This window comes from Dermacentor albipictus, chromosome 1, assembly GCF_038994185.2.
Source record: "Dermacentor albipictus isolate Rhodes 1998 colony chromosome 1, USDA_Dalb.pri_finalv2, whole genome shotgun sequence".
Lineage (NCBI taxonomy): Eukaryota > Metazoa > Arthropoda > Arachnida > Ixodida > Ixodidae > Dermacentor > Dermacentor albipictus.
Window position 1 is genome coordinate 400,717,061 of NC_091821.1, and position 18,275 is coordinate 400,735,335.

Below are 18,275 nucleotides of genomic sequence, written 5' to 3' on the forward strand. Positions count from 1 at the left end.
CATGCCGCTGATATGAAAAATTTAAAAGCAATGAACTGAACAAGTTGAGGACAAATATGTTAATGAAACTTTGTCATTCAAGAACCGTGCTTACATTCTTGTACATATGCAATGGCCAGTGAAAAATATCAAGGACGCTGTCAAAGAGTACGCATTTGGGCTGGTTGGTTCATGATTCCGAGCAATAAAAACAGCGCTAAACGACAGGACGAGTGAAGGGACACAGACAACGGCGCTGTTGTCTGTGTCCCTTCACTCGTCCTGTCGTTTAGCGCTGTTTTTATTGCTCGGAAGGACGCTGTCGTTTGTTCCAATGTATTACGCAGGAGTAGCTGTCCCCTGTCGTGTATCGTGAGTAATGGCACCGAAGTTATAGTCGCGACAGAGAGCGCGTATAAAAAGCAGGAGTTCTGCAAGATATACGAGGGCAAGTCAAATAAATGTGAGCCAACAACGGGGTACTTTATTTAAAAGTAGTCTTCATTAGAATTTAGACATTTGTCTCATTGACTAACGAGTCGCGTGATTCCCGTCTTATAAAACTCCTTGGGTTGCTGCTTCAAAAAGTCTGTATCTGGTTCCATTGAGCTATTTTTTCGGTTGCCCCAAAATGTAGAAGTCGCAAGGTGACAGGTCTGAGCTGTATGGTGGATGTTGCAGCGTTTCCTACTTGAACTTTGCCAGTTTTGTATTAACCACATAAGCGACATGGGGACAGGCATTGTCGTGGAACAAGATGACCCCATTCGTCAATTTCCCGCGTTGTTCGTTCTTGATTGCGACACGCTGCCGTTCTGGCCTTTCACAATACCGGAAACAATTGATAGCCTCTCAAGATTTAGCAAATTCTATCAGTAAGGTAATTCTACCTTGACGACCGAAAGAAAAGTCAACAACGCCTTTCCAGCGGAAATGATGGCCTTTGCGTTCTTTGGGCGTGGTATATTCGAATGTTTCCACTGTAAGATTTGCCGTCGTGTTTCAGGCTCGTAGTAGTGGCACCAAGATTCGTCCTCGATCACAATTGCATTCAAGAAGTCGTCATCCTCATTGTGATACCCGATCAGATGAGTCAAGGCAGCGCGAAACTTCTCCGTCTTCTCGCGATGGATCAAAATCTTAAGGATCCATTGCGCACCAAAGAGCCGATAACCGAGAACTCATGAATTATGGCGTGAACTGAACCGTGACATGTTCAGACTGTCTGCCAGTTCATCGATGCTTATCCTCCGTTCTTGTTTCATCAGCTCATGAACCTTTGAAATTGTGTGGGGGGTGATTGCACGATGGTTTTGGCCCGGTCTTGGAATGTCTTTGCAACGTCCTTTGAACCGTTTGCTCCAACGCTTCACAGTGGTCAATGAAATGCAGTGTTCAACGTACACGGCAGCCATACGGCGATTAATTTCTGTTTTGGAAACACTTTCAGCTGTCAAAAACTTCGCGACACCGAGCTGTTCAACTTTTGAAGTGTCCATTATGTGACGCAACTATATTCAACCCAGTGTATGAGAGCATTAAAGAACATTTATCTTCACACCTGCGTGTCACTTTTGTAAATTAGACATGCCGTTCTTCTACGCGCATGCCTCGCAGATAATGAACCGAACCATTATTGCTCGGTTAGGGTAGGCTCACTTTCATTTGACTCGCCCTCGTACATTAGAAATGCAAAGATACAATGGGATATACAAATGCGAAAATACGGCTTGAGAAAGGACAAAAAAGTATCACTGGAAACAAAGTTCACTGCATGTATACACAAAACCTCGCAACAAGATATTTAAGTATACGTATAAGTATCCAATGAGTCTATGTATGTAAGAAAAAGTAACTGTATATAATGCATCAAACAAGGCAAATAAACATGTTGCACACTCATAGATTCACAGAATCCTAGATTCCGCCCCAATTCCATCCACTTCCCCCGATGTATTGCGCGCGACGGAAGGCGGCGCGCTTGCTCCCCGCTTTTCTCCTTTGCGCACACAAGACTGAGCCACCATCGCCGGCTCACCCATTCCACCTCCCCTCCTACGCTTTCACTCGCACATACAGCATGCAGCGCGTGGTCACGATGTTATCACCCTTGGACTTTATACGAAAAATGAGGGCGACGGCGACGGCAGGAATGCGCCTGCAGTGTCCATATAATTGCTTTCGGAATAATATAATAAGCGTATCCGGCATCTTAAGCGTCCCGTCGCCCATTACTTTCCGCAAAAGAAGTATGAAAATCGAACGTTCACCACGCGACAATTCACTGCGCCGCAACAATGTATTTGTATTCTGTGGGGCGGAAGCACCGAAATGAAAAAAAAAGAAACGCATAGGAAAGTATGTTGGCCAGAATCGAATGCCTACTTCGAGCACCTTATGGGGCTACGGAAGGAATACCGAAGAAAACATGAGACGCTTGGTCCACTGAGAACCATACGCATACTGCTCAGTATCCTGCACGGGCGAAATAAGACTTTCCGGAAAGGTTCCGCTCAAGGAACGCGGTGCAATACTTCGAGTCCCAACAGTGATGGCGGCGAGTGACCATTGTTTTTTTTTCTCGTCTGCTAGCCAGAAAGCGTCCAAAACTCTGCCAGGCGAAATTCCACTCGGCCAGAGCAAACCGAACGCGCACCGAAGTGCACCGCGCAGTGGTCGGGGCCATACGAGAAAAACGTATGCGCTCTGGCTGGCTCTGGCAGCTCGCGGGTAGGGTAGCGAGAACAAAAAAAAAATTGAAGAGGCTCAATGTGTCCTCGCGAATAAAAGTCAAAGTAGAACAAATAAATAAGAACGTAGTTACTTTGGCTGGCTTTAGTGTCTTGACATGGATGTTCTGGCGTAGGTTAAAGAAAATGTTGATATTTTTTTATGAGACATGACGGCACAAATGAACCACCCCAACGCTTCGTCTCATTGGACCTCGCTGCGTGCTTTGTCAACTCGTCTGCTAGTGTGTTGATTTGGCTTGTCTCGTTGTATGTTCCGTTCTAAGACTTTAGAAAAGTCAATGGAACTTTGGCGTCAAATGTTTATAACAACATTAAACCCACAAAGTTCCGCAATTGAAAATCTTAAGCCCAACTTTGGAAATGTCAATGCAGCTTTCACATCAAGAGCTTATGACATTTATACCCATAAAGTTTCGCGATTGATATCCATGCGCTCCATACATTCCGTGGCCTTATTGAGATGCCGCGGCGAGCCCGCTCACCATCAAAGCGCCCTTGAAACTTTGTGCTCGAATGGGACTGCTTGGCGTTATGTGACTCCCGGTGTATGAGCGTTGCCACGAAATCCAGCCCGAGTTCGCAATCTTCGCGGTTAAATGTCTTTTGGAGCGTGAAAAAGACATTCTAGACAAAATCCAGAGTGATTTCCTGCGCCGGGGGTCGCTTTGGTCGGTGGTGCATGGACAGCACGAAAAAATTTCGGGGGGGGCTGAAGCCCCATAAGCCCCCCCCCCCCTGGCTACGCCCCTGCCCCCTCCCGAAAGCAACACACGACAGCCGTGTATTGGAGGGTGCGCGGCTCCGGACTGATGTAAACCATGGGGTCCATTAAGGTATACGCCGAAATCATGCGGTGTATGGGTGTTTATTGTCTTACTATGCCCCAATCGAAACGCGGCCGCCGTGGCCCGGAGTCGTACCCTCAACCTTGTGCTTAGCAGCAGAACGTCACAGGCAGAAATGAAGCGCAGACTCAGCTTTTCTTTTTCTCGTACATTTCTTTTTCCTGTGCGCTGTGCGGACTTGAGATTCATAAGCATATACTCATAGTGCTAGTTTTTTTTTTTCTCCCCTTTCTTTTGCGTACTGGAGTTTAGTGGTCAATCCTTGACCACTGACAATTACACTGTAAAATGTCGTCACACTGCCCATTAACTGCTATGTTCACGTCGCCTCGATGTTGCTCATAAGACACGGGGCGGTCGCTGCTTTCGCAACCTTCGCGCAACCTTCCTCGTGCGGCTAAAAGCGCGCGCAGCGGAGAGGCAGGCAATCGGGCGGGGGTTTGCCGACATCCGGGGCTCCTGTTTACGGCTGGCGCCACGGTGACCATTACCGGCATAGGAAAAAAAAAACAAAAAAAAACGACTGACTAACCGTGGTGGCTCCACGTCGATCGATTAACAGTGCGTTCGATATATAAACATGCGCGCACAAAGCGCGAACGCGAGCTCTTTCTACGTACTGCCTGTTCGCCGCGACGGCGACGACTCTTAACGAAGCGTCCCATCCCCACGGTCACGTGGATGGGACGTTTCGAAACGTCCCACGGTCACGGAGCGTGTAGTCGTGCTGGAATTCAGTAAAAGCGGTGTAACTTCAAGATCGCCTTAGTGTAAGCGCAATGGCTTCCTCTAAATGCGTAGCTCACTGTCGTTTCCATGATGGCTACTGAAAAGCAAGAAAAAGGAAAAAGAAAACTGGATAAAAGAAAAAGCGGTGCGCGAGAACGGTAACTAAATGCACAGCACATTTGGAAAAGTGACTAAGAGGCGTTTTTTTCGTTATTTTTTTTTCTTTCGTAATGTGCGCACGTCAACCGGAAGATACCCCCCCCCGCCCCAGCGAGTAGCTGCAAATTAATATACCTTATTGACACACCATGCTTTACTGTATATATACTACCCTATAGACTTATAAACTCCTACACTAAACATGCACTACACTATACAGAGTGTCCCAACTATCATTCATTCATTCACAAAACTTTATTAGTGTCCTGAAGCCCGGTCTTTTCAGACCGAGGCGGGCCGCGTCCACGTCGGCACCGCCAGGCCGAGCCTTATGGCGTCATCGTGGACCCTCTGGACAGCCCGTAGCTGATCTTGATATGAAGAGCTTGTTATCAACTTGCGCCAGTAAAGCCATTTTTCTTCGGGGTCGGCGAGAGTCGCGGGACAGCCCGCCAGCATGTGTCTGATGTCAATGATGCCATCGCACACGTTACAATCTTTCCTAATTTCTCTTTCGGGGTGAATTTTATTTATGAAGTACGGAGTGGGGTACGTCCCGGTTTGCAGTAAACGTAGCGTCACTGCCTGAGCCCTGTTCAACTTTACGTGTGGCAGTGGAAATTGCCTACGCCCCAAGTAGTAATATTTAGTGATGTCGCTGTAAGTTAGTAACTGATCTTTATGCTCCCCGGAATGGTAGTGGGCGTCGGTTCGGTTCTGACCGGCACGGCAAGCAAGTCCTCGTGCCAGGTCGTTCGTCACCTCGTTGAGGTTGGGCCGAGTCTCGTCCACTTGTCCCATATGCGCAGGAAACCATCGGATTTCAGTTTTGATAGTTTCGACCTTGTCGATAATTTTAGCCGCAGTCCCAGCTACATAGCCTTTGTCAAAGCTCTTAATTGCTGCTTTGGAATCGCTATAGATGAAAGACCATTTGCGGTTCCTGATGGCTAGAGCAATCGCGGCTTGCTCCGCCACCGTGGAATCCTTAGTGAAGATGGTGATGGCGTCCCGTACCTCGCCCCGGCTGTCGACCACCACGGCGGTGTAGGCCTCTTTGCCTTTGACCCAGGCAGCGTCTACAAGGGCCGTCTGTTGTCCTAGCTGTTCAATTTCTTTCAACAAAGCTTTCGCTCTCGCTTTTCTCCTGCTAACATTGTGTTCCGGGTGCATATTTCTCGGGAGGGGGGTGGTTCTGATCGCGTCTCTAAGTTTCGCGCTCAATTCTACCTCGGATTCCTTCGGGTTCATTGATCTATTTGGGTCTGTCCCTATCGCTTTGAGTATAAGCCTGCCCGCTCGCGTTTTCGTCAGTCTATCCTGCTGCGCCATCTGTTGCGCTTCCGCCATCTCCTCTATCGTATTGTGCACGCCTAGGTTCATGAGCTTCACGTTCGAGGTGCTGATGGGTACACCTAGGGTAGCCTTCACTAACTTTCTGATCAGAGTGTTTAGCTTGTTCAGCTCGGCCTGCGACCATTTAAATAGACCTGCCACGTAGGTGAAGTGACATAGAGCGAAGGCGTGCACTAGCCTTAGAGCGCTGTCCTCACCCAGGCCTCTGTGTCTGTTGCTGATTCTCCTTAGTAATCTGATGACTTGGTCCGTCTTGTTTGAAATGTGCTGAATGGTATTCAGGTTGGTACCTCCCGCTGCTATGTGGAAGCCTAAAACTTTAATATTTTCCACCTGCCTGATCGCGGATCCGTCGTGACAGCGTAACATAATCTTGGGTTCCTCCCCGGGGACGTAGCCCCTGGGTCTTCGACCCCTGCGTCGATGTTTTAGGACCAAAAGCTCCGACTTTGCCGCCGAACAGTTGAGTCCCATCTCGCCTAGCGTGCTTTCCACGGCGTATATGCTCTCTTGCAGTCTGGTCTCCGTTTGGCCTACGTTACCGTTGGCGCTCCATATGGTTATATCATCGGCGTATATTGCAAAGTGTATACCTTCTATACTCTCCAGTTTCCTCGCGACTCTGGTCATTGCTAGATTAAATAGCATGGGCGAAAGTACGGCCCCTTGCGGGGTGCCCCTGTTTCCCAGGTTCATCACCTTCGATTTTAGTTCACCTAGCGTGAGGCTCGCTTGCCTACCGCCCAGAAATGCCTTGACTACACTGTATAGCCTCTCGCCCAACCCCAGCTCGGACAGGACCTCGAGGATGGCCTTGTGCTCTATGCGATCAAAAGCTTTTTCGACATCTAGTCCCAGAATCGCTCTCGCGTGCACCGGGCTAACGTGTATGAGCTGGTGTTTGATCAGGAGCATGGCGTCCTGAGTCGATAGTCCGGGGCGGAAACCGATCATGTTATACCGGACTATGTCATTTTGCTCGACGTATCTAGTGAGTCTGTTAAGAATAACGTGTTCCATAGCTTTACCTATGCACGATGTAAGCGATATTGGACGTAGGTTATCCAGATGGAGTGGTTTGCCCGGTTTTGGTATGAGGATGGTGTTAGCTATCTTCCATTCCTCCGGATAGTCTCCCTTTCTCCACAACTCGGTGAAATGATCCGTCAGGAAAGTGATCGACTCATCGTCTAGATTCATTAAGAGTTTATTGGTAATACCGTCGGGTCCGGCTGCCGATCTACTAGAGAGACCATGGAGGGCGGCCCGTACCTCACCCTCGGTGAAATCGCGGTCCATTTCCTCGCATGGTCCTCCCATGTACTCCACGCGTTCGTCGCGATCGCCCGGTTGTTCGAGCGGGAGATATTTGTCCGCGAGCTGTCTCATGACTACCTCCTGAGTCGTGCACTGGCTGACTTGATGTACCAGTTTTGTAATTGCTGTTCTCTTGTTTGACTTTGTGTCGCTCTCGTTCAATAGATGTTTGAGGATGTTCCAACTATCATGCACCAAGATTTTTTTAAAAATGTTCAAATGCCACGTAGCTGGACAGAGCCCAAGGTAATGTTGTTTGCCGTCCGTTGGAGATACTCAGACTATCTTTTTCATGCCGAAAAATTAGATCATTAGTCTCAAATAATTAACCAACTTCTCAAATATTATAATTAGACGAGAAGTGTCAATGAGAGAATTGTAGAGTGAGATGAAAAAGTCCCGACACAGCTTTTTGTTGCTCAATACATGCAACATAAATGTGTTTTTCCGAGCTTGAAAGAAGCACGCGAATACACGCAAAGTGCCTCAAGCGGCCAGTCGCGCGACAACGTTGCTCTACGTGGCGGTGCACCCAACGGTGCATGGCTTAAATTATTTTTGTAGTTGCCTAAACATAGCACGTGGTGTTAGGATCGGCCAGCGGGGGGGAAGTGACTTTCCAGCCTCTCCGGCGCAATTGTGACGAATCGTTTCCTGTAGCAGACCCGCGGCGGTACCAAGGCGAGACACGTTTGGCGAATAGAAGAGCGTTGATAGGGCGTTCTACGCCTTTGCTTCGACGATTTCTCTTGTGAGCTGATTACGACTGCGGCCTAGAATGACGCATTCCTCTAAGACAGGTTCGCAAGGATAATGCCCCAGCTGTAATACAAGAATTTGTATTAGAGCTGGGGGGTTTCTTGCGCAGCACTGCAAAACGTGTGGTTGCGAACCTGTCTTAAATGCGTCATTCTAGGACGTTCTACGCTGTTTCCTCACGGCCACTATACTAGCCGCCAAGGCCGTTTGACAGAAGCTCCAGATAACTGCTGGGTCGCCCCAGGAACCAAGACGCGCCAGTTCGAGTCAAGCGTAACAATCCCTGTCTACGAAACTACCCTCTTTTCTGTGTGTTCAGTGAACGAATGTGTCGGGGTGATTGTGCGCAGCCTCGCCCTCGACGCGGATCCTTCGGCGACTTTGGACGCTCCGATTGGACTAAGGTGTGGCGGCAGATTTCCCTAGCCCAGGGACCTAGGGAGTATACAGAGGGAGTTTACGCATACTTTTTTCGGCTCCTCAGTCATGATAAACTGTTGAGACGTAACGTTCCTCTAGTTCTCATGTAGATCTTGTACATAAACCCAGTAGTCTTCGCTCTCGATGAGAGCCTGTTCCTCCCTTCAACAACGTCCTTAGTGCGAATGAGTCGAACGACGGCATGGGTCAGCTGCCCCTTTCGACATGCCCGACCACAACTACCACAGCGTGCATTTGCACATGAGGTGCAGAATCGAAGGCGTCGTCGATTCATTGCGAAGCAACAAAAACGACATTGTTATTATTTATTTTTTATTTATTTTCTTTTTAATTTTTGCACTGCAAGGTTGCATGGTCTGATAAGACAACCGTGCTTATATTATATGCACAAAGCGAGCGCGTGGCTGAAACGTTTTAACTGTAGGCGGCAGCGGTACGCTAAAGCTGCATGCCTAATAACCGCAGACAGCAGTACATATAGCCACGCTGCGAAACCGAAGCCGTGTATTATTACGAACGCGATACCTCGACTTTCGCAGATGCTGTGGTACTGCCCTTTTGATGTGCAGCAAAACGATCGAGCACTCTAGACAAAAGTGCGCGCGCCTGGGCTTTGCCGGTGCTAAGCTCCTACATAACGGATTACTGAACCACGATCGGTTACGTCAACGCTTAACTGGATTTACAAGCGCAGTTCTCGTCGTTTTCCTGCAATAATGCATAACTGCGTCCGGTCATGATTTCAGCATGACTGTGATTATGGGAGAGAGAGAGAGAGAATAAGTGATAACATTGACACGGAGACATAATGCGAACAAATACATAACGTATATGTGCAACGTGCGTACCCACTACTTATGTAACACCCTTCGTATCGGGGATGCTTAAAGCAATGAAATAAAACAGAGGTCGGTCTTATGTATCTACAGATACATTCCTATAGCCAGCTGTATACTTTGCGTTGGGATAAGAAGAGGCAACAAGATGGATCACGATGGCGACAAAGGGAAGGTGCAATTAAAGCACGTGACATACGGATCATTTGTAGCCTAGAAATGATGAACCGTACCTAAAAAAAAAAAAACTCTAGTAAGGCCCTCGACGGCTCGTAAAGCGCGTGTAATCGAGTGTAAGATAGGCTATACGCGTTGCTCAGCTTAGCCGCGATCGCGCAAGAACCGTATGACACGCTGCTGTAATCTTTGTTCCACGCCCTCAAAACAGTCCACCGTCGCACATTCCCACCTCGCCCCTATGGCATTGCGAGGCCATTGCGAGAACGCGTTCCGACGCCCGTGCAACGCAAGCGCGATAGGAGCTGACAAATGCGTTCTCCCTCGGTGTACGCGTACTGGCCGGATAAACGCGCGGTCTCGCGTCACGTATGCAGATGTATGTAGAACTGTGTGTATAAAAAAAAACAACGCTTATGAATCAATGCAACGTTTTAAAGGCACGTAACAAAGCAAGGGCAAGTAAGTTTAGACTGTGCAGTAAAATTGCTTCATAACTCTTGCACTTGCGTTCACTTGACGACAAAACGTTGGTTATCATCGAAGAAAATGAAGACCAAAGTATTATTTTTTTTTAGACGTCGCGCGGAAACCAGGGCGCCGGCATCGACAGTGTGGGACGTCGTGGATTTCAAGTACATTCTCTCGTATTTCGGGGGCAAGAAAAGGCGATGGAAATTTTCCAGGCAGATGGTCTCATTCTTTTACACCGCAGTATAGTCCTTGTTCGACAATAAACAATTAACTTCGTAATGTCCAACGTATCATATGACGCTACGCTAAGTTTGATGCCTCAAGGCGAGAAACTTCACGGAAAGGTCACAGTTAAATTTTTGTTATGCTGAAGTTTTAGCTCTGAGTACTTCGGCAAACCAACTACTAATTAATTCCTCTACTAATTAAGTTTCACCTCTCACAATTGACGCTGTTTTTAATTATTCTACAAATGTAATCTCTATTGTCAGAAATAAATTCGAGCAATTAATGCCGATTCCGTGCTCTTTGACTTTTGATCCAGAGGCATACATGGGGACCTTGGTTCTTGTGCGTAATAGTGGTGCTTGAAAAAATGAAAAATCAGATTTGTAGCACAAAAAAAGATATATATTCTGGTGTTTTATGCGCCAAATACCAAGATCCAGTGGCGTATAGTCAGAAATTTTGCTCAGTAAGGGGAGGGGGCTCACGTTGCAGCTCGGCGCCCTCCTCATAGAATTTGTCGAGGGATCAAATGCATGAATAATAACTGCATTGCCATTGCCAAAGATACTGCAAACAAATTTTTGAACGTTACGCATTGTCACGACAAGTCGTATATATATTTTTTGATAAAAGAATACACTCGTTGTCTCAAAAGTTGTGCCAGAAATAACTGATATCAAGGCTTCCATGTTTTTGTCTATTTAATAAGTAAAGAAAATATCACACGAACTTTAGAACTATATCAGTTCGAAACCAGCAAAGTAGTGCATGCCGTTGATATGAAAAATATAAGACCGTGAAATGAACAAGTTGAGGCCAAATATTTTAATGAAACTTTCTCATTCAAGAACCTTGTTTACATTTTTTGTACATATGCAACGGCCAGGGAAGAACCTCAATGACGCTGTCCTTTGTTCCAATGTATGGCGCCGGAGCAGCTGTCAGTGGTCGTGTATTCTGAGTAATTGCACCGAAATTATAGTATCAACAGAGAGCACATACAAAAAGCAGGAGTTCGGCAAAATATACGAGGGCGAGTCAAATGAAAGTGAGCCAATGCGAATATATGACAAACGGGGTATTTTATTTTAAAATCTCCATGAGCATTTAGACATTTGTCCCGCTGACTAACGAGTCGCGTGATTCGTCTCATAAAACTCCTTGGGTTGCTGCTTCAAGAAATCGGTAACTGACTCTTTCATGGCGTCGTCCGACCCCCGAGTCTGGTTCACTTGAGCTGTTTTTTCAGTTGTCCCAAAATGTGGAAATCGCAAGGCGACAGGTCTGGCCTGTATGGCGGATGGTGCAGCGTTTCTCACTTCAATATTGCTAGTTTTGTTTTAACCACGTCAGCGACGTCGGGACGGGCAAGATGAGCAAGATGACTCCATTCGTCAATTTTTCACATCGTTTGTTCTTGCTTGCGACACGCAGCCGATCCGGCGTTTCACAATATCGGAAACGATTGATAGTCTCTCCTGGTTTAACAAATTCGATCATTAATGGCCCCGGACGATCGAAATAAAAAAAAAGGGTCAACACCTTTCTAGGCAAATGACGGCCTTTGCTTTCTTTGGGGGTGGTGAATTCGAACGTTTCAACTGTAAGCATTACCGTCAAGTTTCAGGCTCGTAATAGTGGCACCATGATACGTCCCTGGTGAGAACTGCAGACAAGAAGTCGTCAATCTCATTGTGATACCGGATCAGATGAGTCAAGGCAGCACCGAACCTCTCTCTGGCGGTGGTTCAAAACCTTGGGCATCCATTGCGCACACAAAAGCCGATAACCGAGATGTTCATAAATTACGGTGTGACCCGCCGTGGTTGCTCAGTGGCTATGGTGTTGGGCTGCTGAGCACGAGGTCGCGAGATCGAATCCGATGGGGGCGAATGCGAAAACACCCGTGTACTTAGATTTAGGTGCACGTTAAAGAATCCCAGGTGGTCGAAATTTCCGGAGTCCTCCACTACGGCGTGCCTCATAATCAGAAAGAGGTTTTGGCACGTAAAACCCCATAATTTAATTTTTTAAATTATGGGGTGTACCGAACCGTGACTGATGTTCACACGCTCTGCCAGTTCATCGATGCGTATTCTCCGTTCTTGTCTAATCAGCTCAACAACCTTTGCAATTGTGTTGGGGGTGATTGCACGGTGGCTTTGGCCCGGTCTCGGATCGTCTTAGCAACTTTAACGTCCTTCTTTGAAGCGTGTGAGCAGACGGTTTGACGTCCTTCTTTGAACCGTCTGCTCACACGCTTCACAGTGGCCAATGAAATTCAATGTTCAACGTACACGGCAGTCATACGGCGACTAATTCCTTCTTGGGAGACACCTTCAGCTGTCAAAAACCTCAGGGCACCACACTGTTAAACTTTTGGAGCGCCCATTATGTCACGCAACCATGTTCAACCCAGTGTATGAGAGCATTAAAGAACATTTATCCTCGCACCTTCATGTCACTTTTGTAAATGAGCGATGCCTCTGTGTTACTCGCATATAATGAACCGAAATATTATAGCGCGGGGTGGGTTGGCTCACTGCCATTTGATTCGCCCTCGTGCATTATAAATGCGGAGATACAATGAAATATACAAATACACAGATAGAGCTTGATAAACGGCAAAAAAGTGTCACCGGAAACAAAGTTGTATGCATGTATACACGAAACTTCGCAACAAGATATTTAAATACACGTATAAGTATGCAATCAATAAATCAGCACATCTAAGAAAGGCCACTGTATATTATTGCGTCAAAGAAGGCAAATAAACATGTTCGGCAATCACAGATTCACAAGCCACAGAATCCTATATACCAGTATATATATATATATATATATATATATATATATATATATATATATATATAAGGCCCGCCGCCCCTTCCTCCCCTCCCCCCGATGTATCGCGCGCGACGGAAGGCGGCGCGCTTCCTCCCCGCTTTTCTCCCTTGCGCACACAAGACTGAGCCACCAGCGTCGGCTCACCCATGTCATCCCCGCCCCCCCCCCCCCCACCTTTACATTTTCACTCGCACATGCAGGATGCGGCGCGCGGTGGAATTTATACGGAATTTATACGGAACATGAGGGCGACGGCGACAACATGAATGCGCCTCGAGTGTCTATATAATTGCTATCGCAACAATATAGTAAGAGTATCCGGCAAGAGAAGCATTCCGTGGCCCACTACTTTCCGCAAAAGAAGAAGTAACCAAGTCGAACTTTCGGCATGCGGTAATTCGCTGCGCCGCAACAGCGTCCTTTTTTTTTTCTTTTGTGGGGCTGGAGCACTGAAATAATAATAATAAAAAAAAACAGAGGAAAACACGTTGGCCACAATCGAATGCCCACTGTGGGCACCTAATGTGGCTAGCGAACGAATATCGAAGAAAACGTGACACTCTTGGTCCACGGAGAGCCACACGCATACTGCTAGGCATTCTACACCGGCGAGACAAAGCTTTCCGCGGAGAATGTTGCGCTCAAGCGAACGCGTTGAAATCCGTCGAGTCCCCACAGTGATGGCGGCGAGCGACCATTGTTTATCTTACTCGTCTGCTTCCCAGAAAGCGACGAAAACTCCGCCAGGCGAAAATCCGCTCGGCCAGACAAAAACAAACGGACACCGAAGGGCGCCGCGCGGTGGTCGGGGCAACACAAGACAAACGCGTGCGCTGTGGCTGGCTCTGGTAGCCCGCGGGTGTATCGAGAACAAGGAAATTGAAGAGGCTCAATGTGTCCTCGCGAATAATGGCCAAATTAGAAGATAAATAAGAACGTCGTTACCCTCGCTGGCTTCAATGTCTTGACAAGGATGCTTTGGTGGCGGTGAAATGTTGATGTTCTTTTCTGTGACATGACGGCACAAACGAACCACCATAACGCTTCGTCTCATCGAACTTGGCTGCATGCTTTGTCAATTTTTCTGATAGTGTGTTGATTTGGCTTGTCCCTTTGTGTGGTCCGATGTAATACCTTAGAAAAGTTGACGCAGCCTTTGGCGTCAAATGTTTAAACAACATTAAACCCACAAAGTTCCGGAATTAAAAATTTAAAGCACGACTGTGGGAATATCAAGGCACCTTTCACATCAGAAGCTTATGAGAAGTTTATACCCATAAAGTTTCGGGATTCAAATCCACGCGCTCCGTAGATGCCGCGGCCTCCGCGAGATGCGGCGACGAGCTCGCTCGCCATCAAAACGCCGTTGAAACTGTGCTCCTTGCGTTGTGCGACTCCCGGTGCATGGGCGTTGCCGCGAAATCCAGCCTGTGTTTGCCATGTTCGCGCTGAAATGTCTTTTCGAGCGTGAAAAACACATTCCAGAGAAAATCCAGAATGATTTCCAGCGCCGGGGGTTGTTTTGGTCGGCTGTGCATGACAGCACGAACAAATTTCTGGGAAGGGGGGGGGGGCTGAAGCCCCATAACACCCCCCACCCCCCCACCCCCACTGACTACGCCCCTGCCAACGTTTGGTTATGAAGTAGGCCATACTCCGCGTTATTTTGACTGTACCTGGGGTTCTCTGATGTGCACCTAATGCACAGTAAACGAGCGTTTAATTATTTCTTTCTTTTTTTAATTCTGCCCCCGTCGCAATGCGGCTGCAGCCGGGACCGGGATCGAACTCTCGACCTAGTGCTCAGGAGCGCAAGTATTTGTAACCCATCAGTCGGCAATAACAACTGACTTGAAGACTTGAAAAGCCACTGTACACCGCTATGTGGGCTTTCTTTAGGTCCAGACAGGGTGCAATTTGACCTTTCTTTCTGCATTATTCTATAACGTTTTGAGCATAAGCTATTTGTTCTTCATAATCGAGATGTACATCGACGTGTGAGGCAGCGCGAAAGGCACTTGTCAGCAAGATATATGGACACCAGGAGGTGCACTATAGGCGCTATAGGAGCGTACTATATATACCGCACTATCGGCGCTATCAACGCTATCGGCGTAAGAGGCGATAGGAATATTGGTTGAAGGAAAGTAGGAAAACGACAAAAAACGGAGAGGTACAAAAGCAAAGTTCGCAATAGGGGGTCGGAACATTTGGTTGTGGGAGTTCATAGTCGTTTTTTTTTTCTTCTTTTCTTGTCTTTTAATCTAGGCACAATAGGCAGTACAACAGCAAGAGCTTGGTGGCGTAACCCACCGCCCTGTTCCAAAGGGGACGCTCATAACATCCATCCATCCCATTCAGCCAGGACGATTGGAAGATTGGTGGAAGAAAAGTAGGGAAACGACAAACAACGGAGGCGTACAAAAACAAATTTCACAGTAAGGGTTCAGAAACATTGGTTATGGGTATTCATCGTGGGTTTCCTTCCTTTTCCTTTTTTTTATAATGTAGGTAGGTCATTAGGCAATATAATAACCCGAGCTTGGTGGCACAACCCACCGCCCCGTTCCAAAGGGGACGCTTCTAATATTGATCCATCCCTCCAGGACGAACGCCGAGTCACTTCAAAGACTTCATCAGACATGGCTTGATCCCGCGCGAAGGCCGACCTTCATCGAGGTCAGCCGTATGTTGAATTGAATAAGCCGGACCTATGTAATTTCTCCAAGTGAACGATCTTCTTCCAGGGCCTTAGAAAGGACAAAAGGACGAATCAAAGGTTTCACTAGTGTTTTTTTTTATTTCACACACACACACACACACACACACACACACACACACACACACACACACACACACACACACACACACACACACACACACACACACACACACACACACACACACACACACACACACACACACACACACACACACACACACACACACACACACACACACACACACACACACACACACACACACACACACACACACACACACACACACACACACACACACACACACACACACACACACACACACACACACACACACACACACACACACACACACACACGCACACAGTTTGAAGCAGCTCGCATAAAGCGCACTGAGGGAACACTTTCCGAGCAATATTTCACTTCACCTTTCTTGAAAAGAAAGAGTCGCTCCTAACGTTTAAGAAAAACTAAACAAATAAGTTATTTCCAGTGGGCATTCAGAATGAGTTTGTAAACTGTTTCGACAAAGAAAACAAAAGGTTGATGCAAAAAGCAAGAACGAAGAAACCTTGCCTGGCGGGATTCGTTCTTGCCAGCGAAATTTTACTGACTGCATCGTAAGGCGAGGAAACAAACAAACAAACAAACAAACAAACAAACAAACAAACAAACAAACCGAACAAATGAAGAAATTTGACTCGCAGGCAAAGCATGCGTGCAGCGAAGCGGTGAGTGAAGCGCTCGCTCCAACTGGTATATACGGGCGATATTTGCGCGAGAACCCGCTAACCTTTCAATTTCAGACATGCCGGCGTATACGCGGGGGAGCCAGAAAATTTAGTTTTCTTTCCGCGGCCCGAAAGCTTCCTCGTCGTCTATATATATACAATATACGAAGGCTCGACACCTACCGTGAGCAGCGGGTTAATTCCCTCGGGGCAGTGCAAAATTTCACGCCTCTTCTCGAAAAGTCACACCTCCTATAGGCAAGGTACACCCCACACGTCAGCGACGACACAATCCACGAGCGGTGCGAGCAGCACAGTACGTATCACCGAAAGGAGCTATTTCAAGCATTGGTCGCCACCGCGCGCAACAAAATACAAGACAGGAAATGAAAGACACAAAAAGGAAAAAGAAAGCTAACCGCGGGTCGGAACAATAGCACGGTGCGACGTTATCATTGTGGCCCGCTTTGCTGTGGCAGAGTGACGATTATCTCTTATTACAGAGAACTACTCGAAGCACTGCGTAAGCTTTTGCACAGCAGCATGTAAGTCAGTGAAAACCGTTCCCGTCCGTTCCAGTCCCAAGGGGCAAAAGCGTGCGGTGCTTGCGCCGCGCGGGTTCGTCATGCCGGTCTCACGTTGGCGAACAATTGAAGGGCACGCCACGGGTGGGCGTGCGTTATACAGGCTATACAGTTGGTTCTTCGTCGTGTATACGAAGCTGCACTGCATTGTTCTACAACAGGAAACGAACTGTTATGACTGGTGAGGGAGGGGTATACACACTTCTGCAGTGCAGAAATAGTTTGTTCGGTGCAATACACGGGTTTACGTACGGTATACAGTGCCGTTGCTTGTGAGCACTGCTTATATTAAGAGTGACGAACGGGTATCGACACACTATTAGAAAAGCAGTATCGCGCTTGGATTTAATCGGGCCCCGGAGCTCGGGGAGTGAAGAATTTCTTCTCCAGGGTGCGTTCCTGTAAGACATCGATCTTTCTCGCTCGTCTTCTGTGCACGAGGATGGGCTCCTCTAACGTGCATGTTTTTTGGTGAGCAGATGTGTGCCTGCGTTGATAGCTATCCCGCAAGGCTGCTAACATGGTGGCCTAGCTTACGTTTGAGCGAGTCGAACAAATGTTTCTCCAAGCTTTTCGTAAAGTTTTAAATACGCAGAACGCGATACTTAACTGAGCCCAGAAATTAGTAACGCGTCGCGTACTCACAGCACTCGTGACAGATTTCTTAAATCGAGTATAGCTGCGTATACGGCTCGTCACGCAGTCGACATTCCACGTACAAAAAAAAAAAGGGGGGGAGGGGGAGTTTCGGGATGGGACAATCGCACTGGTGAGGGCGTGTGTGTGAGTTAAGCGTTATAGGTGTGTGTGTAAGTAAACGTACCATGTTCGCGAGTCATGCGCTGTGCGACCCACGATTAACCATCGAAGATGGACTGGTCCGTTTTCTTTTCTTTTCAGACGTTCTTATCCCGCGCCTTCTCTTCGCCGTTACGACTGTTATGACTTACGGCAGCTGCGCATTGTTTCGTTGCGCCCCTAGTTGAGCGACTTTTATTTCTTGCTCTCACTCTTTGCACGTGTCGAACATGCCGGCCGTGAGGCCTGTGAATAGTACGCGAACGTATAGGCCAATAATTAACGTTTCAACCGGTTCAGCTGCGTTGTGTGCGCCCGTAGCGAGATGCACACAACGGCCTGCGAAATGATCATGGGAGGTAAAATAAAAAAAGAAGAAAGTAGAAGGAGAAGAGAGAGAGAGAAAGAAACGTTTATTGTACGAAACAGTGTCCCGAGCGAGGACGGGTATCACCCTAAGGTGGGAAGGCTCCTTAGTCCAGGAACCCTCTGGCTTCGACTGCCCTCTTGGCCCTGGCGACGAGTTGTCGTTGGTCTTCCAG

The 18,275-nt window shown here is 47.6% G+C and overlaps 1 protein-coding gene and 1 long non-coding RNA gene across 5 annotated transcripts in view; one reads left to right on the forward strand and one right to left on the reverse strand.

Annotated features, from left to right (window-relative positions):
- ATP8B (ATPase phospholipid transporting 8B) overlaps nucleotides 1-18,275 on the reverse strand; it is a 174,988-nt gene that overhangs the window by 110,323 nt on the left and 46,390 nt on the right. Inside the window, exon 1 of one of the 4 annotated variants that reach the window (XM_065452446.2) lies at nucleotides 16,535-16,670. The exons of the other annotated variants lie outside the window; for them this stretch is intronic. The gene's annotated coding sequence lies outside the window, so the exon portion shown is untranslated. Of the gene's footprint in view, nucleotides 1-16,534; nucleotides 16,671-18,275 lie in introns of those variants that run through there. 4 annotated transcript variants of the gene reach the window in all.
- LOC135918768 (uncharacterized) overlaps nucleotides 1-18,275 on the forward strand; it is a 66,604-nt gene that overhangs the window by 9,942 nt on the left and 38,387 nt on the right. The gene's annotated exons all lie outside the window — the stretch shown is intronic.